The sequence below is a fragment of the Sceloporus undulatus genome, chromosome 5 (assembly GCF_019175285.1).
Source record: "Sceloporus undulatus isolate JIND9_A2432 ecotype Alabama chromosome 5, SceUnd_v1.1, whole genome shotgun sequence".
NCBI classification, from domain to species: Eukaryota; Metazoa; Chordata; class Lepidosauria; order Squamata; family Phrynosomatidae; genus Sceloporus; species Sceloporus undulatus.
In genome coordinates, this window is record NC_056526.1 from 137,020,641 (window position 1) to 137,026,334 (window position 5,694).

The 5,694-nt window shown below is 41.3% G+C and overlaps 1 long non-coding RNA gene across 1 annotated transcript; it reads left to right on the forward strand.

Moving 5' to 3' along the window:
- Positions 1–3,109: 3,109 nt before the first annotated feature.
- On the forward strand, positions 3,110–5,450 carry LOC121930606. The gene is made up of 3 exons (XR_006103971.1): positions 3,110–3,242; positions 3,839–3,969; positions 5,341–5,450. It is a non-coding gene; the product is annotated as an uncharacterized LOC121930606 (long non-coding RNA).
- Positions 5,451–5,694: the final 244 nt, after the last annotated feature.

The window sequence follows — 5,694 nt, forward strand, 5'->3', positions numbered from 1 at the left end:
TATTCAAAGTTAAAAGGAACATATAGAAGGTAGTGGCTGGGGGCGGGGTGGAACTGAGCCTGAAACTGTGAAGCAGAGATGTGGGATGGAATATTTTCTAATTCTATATTTTTCTGTGGAAATTTTTCCAGATCATATGTTTGTGTGTGTGCTTAGCCATATTTGTTGGGAATGTTGTACAGTGAAGCCTTGTTATATGCTGGGGTTTGGTTCCAAGATCCCCTGTGGATAACAAAATCCGTGGATGCTCAAGTCCCATTAAATATAATGACATAACAAAATGGTGTCCCTTATAAAAAATGGGAAATCAGTGTTTGATATTTGAAATTTATACTTTTTTTGAACATTTTCAAACCGTGAATGCTTGAATCCGTGTATAAAAAATCCGTGTATAAGAAGGGCTGACTGTACTGCAATCAAGTTTGTTAGATGGGAAGTTCTAGTTATTCTTCAAAGGAGACAAGAAATGACAAACACTAATGCTCAGAGGAATTGTTTAACAAACACACTACTAAGCTTCTTGTGTTGTTATTAGTCAGCCCTTCTTATCCACGGATTTTTTATCCATGGATTCCAGCATCCACAGCTTGAAAATATATATTTTTTAAAAAGTATAAATTCCAAATAGCAAACCTTGCTTTTGCCATTTTATATAAGGGACACCTGCTTTTGCCATTTTGCTATGCCATTGTATTTAATGAGACTTGAGGATCCATGGATTTTGTTATCCACAGTGGATCCTGGAACCAAACCCCAGCAGATAACAATGGGAATATTATTGGCCATGATAGAGAATGTAGGTTTTGGAGGAAAGATGAGTAGTTCTGTCTTAGCCATGTTAAGTTTTAGATACTGATGAAGCAGCCATCAGATAGCTGAGAGACATGGTGTAGTACGTTGTTCAATATCCAAAGAAAGTTATGGAGTAAAAAAATATTACTGTGTATCATCAACATGTGTCATGAGGTTGTCAGGCTCACTCCACCCTGATGCCAGCGTTTCTTGGCAGTCTGTAGAGGCCCTTAGTGACTAATTAAATGTCTAACAGCAACTATTGATTACAGTTTAAATGCTATCTCTAAACCAAATTTCTAAGGAGTATGAAATTCTGGCATTGGTAATTAATTGTTAAAGTATTTTTATTTTCTAAAATAAGAATTAGCTAAACATTTATTTTAAATACTTTTAAGCTACTTTGGGAGGGAGAAAAGTAGGGTACACATTGAATGAATAAATAAATAAATTGAGATGATTGATGAATGTGGTATCTAGCAAAGGTTTTGCACACTTGTGCTTCCCCAATAGACTTGAAACCCTATATTGCCAGCTGTATCCAGCTGAATATGTAACACAATTCCATATCATTTTCCAGACCAGAGTGCAACATGGTCTTGACTAGGGATGCCATAACCTGTCGGCCCCTGGGACAAACCCGCTTTTGGGGGGCCCCTCCTGGTCCCGGTCCGGTTTGGCCCCCAGCCCAGGGCCCGTGCGGCGCCACCCCACCTTCCCCTGCCTTCCCGTGCGGCCGCACCACCCACCTCCTCCTCCGTTCCAGGCCGGGTGGAGGAAGCGAAGGAGGTGGCGGTGCGCTTCCTGGCCTGAAACGGAGGCGGGGGAGGGTGGCGGGGCGGTGGGGAGGAGGGCGTGAGCGCGTGCAGGAGGCGCACCTCCTTCTCCTCCTCCTCCGTTGCAGGCCGTGCCAAGCGGAGGAGGAGGCAGAGGTGCCTGCCTGGCTTGGCGCTCCCCGCCCGCGCACGCACCAAGGCAACAAACAGGCAGCCACCCACTGCCTCCTCCGCCTCGCGCGCCTCCACGCTAGGCGTTTGACTTGGGCCCGGGAGGCGGAGGCAGAAGAGGAGGCGGAGGTGGGTGCCTGCCTGCCTGCCTGCTGCCTTGGTGCGCGGGCGGGCAGGGAGCGCCAAGCCAGGCAGGTACCTCTGCCTCCTCCTCTACCTCCACCTCTGCCTGCCAGCGCCAAGGCAAGCGCCTAGTGTGGAGGCGCATGAGGCGGAGGTGGGTGGCTGCCTGCCTGCTGCCTTGGCGCGAGGGCGGGGGAGGGAGCGCGCGAAGGCAGCCACCCACCTCCTCCTCCGCTTGGGCCTGGGAGGCAGAGGAGGGAGGAAGGAGGGAGGAAGGAAGGCAGGAGGAGGGAGGAAGGAAGGGAGGGAGGAGGGTCCCTTGACCAAGTACACACTTCTGAGAAGTACAGTTGAATCCGAGGGCAAATCCACTTCTTGTTAAACCACCTTGACATATTCAGTATGCATAGCATGTTCAGTGTGAAACCCAAAGAGTTTGGTTATTGAATAAGCCTCTGAAATATGCAAGAGGCCATGTTATGTAAAGCCATGTTCAGTGCCCAAATGTGCTGTTTGGAATGGGAGGAGGGGGGTGGCCAGAAAGGGAAAGTACATTTCTGCCATCTGTCTAGGAATAATGCCCAAATGTCCTCCATTTTGATCATGCCTAAGAAACATGCATTTATAGTAACATTTTTTTTAAAAAATCAATTTTTTCGCATGTCCTCCATTTTAAAAAAAAAAAATGTGCCCTATATTTGAAAATTTTGTCCTACATTTGTCCCGGTTAGGAGGTCCAGATTTATGGCAACCCTAGTCTTGACACCTCCTTCTCTCATCACCTCTACGTTAATCCATCTCCTCATTTTGGGCTTTTGATGATAGTGCTGTCTGACACATGCTAGAATAATATCCAAAAGCCAACTATTTGTTCTGGAGATTCAAATTAAAATATAGCATGACCCAAGTTCCACTTATAACCTGTTTTCCCCAGAATCTGACCCAGATTTGAAACTGAAACAGGACATGTACTAAATGGAGAAAAATATTTATACAGTGCGCCATTTTGGACACCCCCGTGTAAAGCAAATTGTGCATATGCTCGAGCCCCATTGACAATAAGGTGGCTTGTGCATGTGGTGTGGTGCGCACACCCATGGGCATGTGAACCAATTTGTTTCTCTTGTGCGGCTTTCAGCGTCAGCTAAAAGCCGTGTAAAAGGCACCCACATATGATGCAGGTGCACTGTAGTATTTTTATTACATGCATCATACATTTTAGATAAATCTCTGTCTAAAAGTGAACACTTATTTTCAATTCCAGATCTGTTATCATGGAGCAGAAGTTACATCAAAACTTTGGGAACACATACTTCTTATGATCCAATGTCCATTTTTGGTTCTTTCTGCAATGATCAGCAACTCAGAGCATCTTACTGAGTAAGATAAGGCAAAATTCTAATGGTCTCATTATTCTCAACAAAATTGAGAAATAAGTCCATTCACTCTCAAAAAACGAGAAAATATTACTCAAATTGCTAGGGTCCCAGAAAGGCACCACTTTTGACTTCTATGGAAAATTTATTTAGCTTAAGAAGCAGCAGCTTCTATTTCTTTCCAAGCATAGATGAGAGTTTTCTAATAAGGTTTAATGTAGCAAAGCAGGGACATGTGACTATATTTGATCTTACTGTATGCATGAGAGCTAGCATGGTGTTGTAGTACTTTGATCATTTGATCACAACTCTGGAGACCAGGGTTTGAATCCCATGGAAACCCACTGGTTGACCTTGGGCAATTCACACTCAGCCTGTGAGGAAGGCAAAGGCAAGCCCCCTCTGAACAATTTTAACAAGCCCTGTGATAGGTTTGCCTGAAGGTTGCCATAAGTCAAAAATGAGTTGAAGGTCCACGGCAACTATATCTATGCCCATTTTCATGTATTCAGTCATTAGTCCATTCTGTCCAACTTCTGCATTTTTCTGCAATTTAAGGGGGGGAAATGCATTGGTAATAGTTCTTTTCTCTTTTAAAAGATGGCTACAGTCAATTAAAAATTACTGGAGGAAACTTGCTAAAGTAGTACAAAACCCTGGCTCTTCTGCTTCAAAGACAAATGACAAGAAAGCTGCGAAAGAGAGAAATAAATTCTACAGAGTAAGATTAGGTATGTCTAAAATATGGTGGTAGAAGTGCTGCTGCTATTTAATGTTATTTAATATAGCATCTTTTCAGTCTTTCATGTGTCCCATATGCATTATCCTAGAAATACTTGCATCAGTGTTGTGAGATAGGTTGTTACTGCATCCATGTTGCAGATATGAGGCTATGAGATGGCACTTCCCTAAGCTAACTGGTAATATTGAAAGACTGTATCTCCCCATATGAACCTACCAGAGTTCTAAGATCTGCAGGGGAAGGCTTTTTCTCGATCCTGCCACTATCACAAGCTCGTTTGGGCAGGACACAAGATATAGAGCCTTCTCAGTGGCTGGTCCCACCCTCTGGAACTCCCTTCCACCAGAGGTTAGGCTGGCCCCTTCCCTGCTTTTCTTTTGCCACCAGACAGAGAAATTTTTGTTCAAGGTGGCTCTTAATATATAATCATCCTGAGGGAGGCTTTTATATGGTGTGTGTGTTTTATTTTTTAAAACTTTTGTATGATTTATACAGTTTTATATTGTTTTAGTGATATGATTTTAATTGTTCTTTAAATTTTTATTGCAAAGTTTTTAACTGTTTTTATCTTTGAGCTGCCTGTGGTCCATTTCCGGGAGAAAGGCGGCATCAAAATGAAATAAATAGTGTATATGCTCAACTATAAGTCAACCTCATGTAAAAGCTGAGGATAGGTTTTGAGGTCAAAATTATGGATTTTGATATCTCCCATGGATAAGTCAAGGGTAAAATGTAGGGATATGTAAGAAAAGATCTGAAGGATGAAGCAAAGGAAAATGATGCCAAATAACTTACAAAATTCCAGCAAGCATAACTATTTGTGCTCCCCCTAAAGGTTGGTTGGATGAGAGAGTGGGATGGGGGTCAGTGCTTCCAGGGCAGATTGCTTGCTTTTCACTAGGGGATGGTTCCTTTTATATATATATGAGTTAAACTACAGTACTTACAGTACTTACATTGTCCCTTAGATAAGTCAACAGAGGTTTTTTGGGGTAACTTTTTTTGACTAAAATTTCTAGACTTATACATATATATAATAAATAAAATAATAAATAAATATAAAATCATTTAATGTAAAATGGATACTTTCCAATTAAAATTTATACTCTTGGCATACTATATCATGCTTAATATGATCATATAAGTAACGTGAAACAATAGTTAATATATTTTTGGTTTCATTTATTAAAGCTTATCTAGGTAGATGTGAAATTCAGAGTTCTGACTATAGTCTAGTAATTTAACTTTGTGTTTATAGGCTATGGAAATTCAATATGCTATGGAAGTTCTAATGTGTTACCCAGTTTTATGATGCATATAACATCAAATTGTTAATTTGATTTGTTCATTTCACTTTCAGTGTTGCATAAGGAGCGGTACAATGATTTAGAAAAATATGTGTGTCTTGTAAAGGAAAATTACTTCATTATCTATCACTATCACCCCTATTCTGCGCTAACTGTAGATCAGGTAAGTTTATCTTTCCTGTGAATCTTTCTTGTTTTCATTGTGCTGTAGATAACCTTCCATGTTTCAGTGTAAAGCAGGGCGTACTTATATTTGAAAAATAGAGATTTTGCACAAATGTGCCAACCCTTCTTTTTATTTGAATAGATATTTCTGCCTTCCTGGGGGGAAAAAGATGTTCAAATGTTTATTTTTATGTGCAGTTAATAACAAAGGAAGCCATTCCCTTTTATTTGACATTACAGAT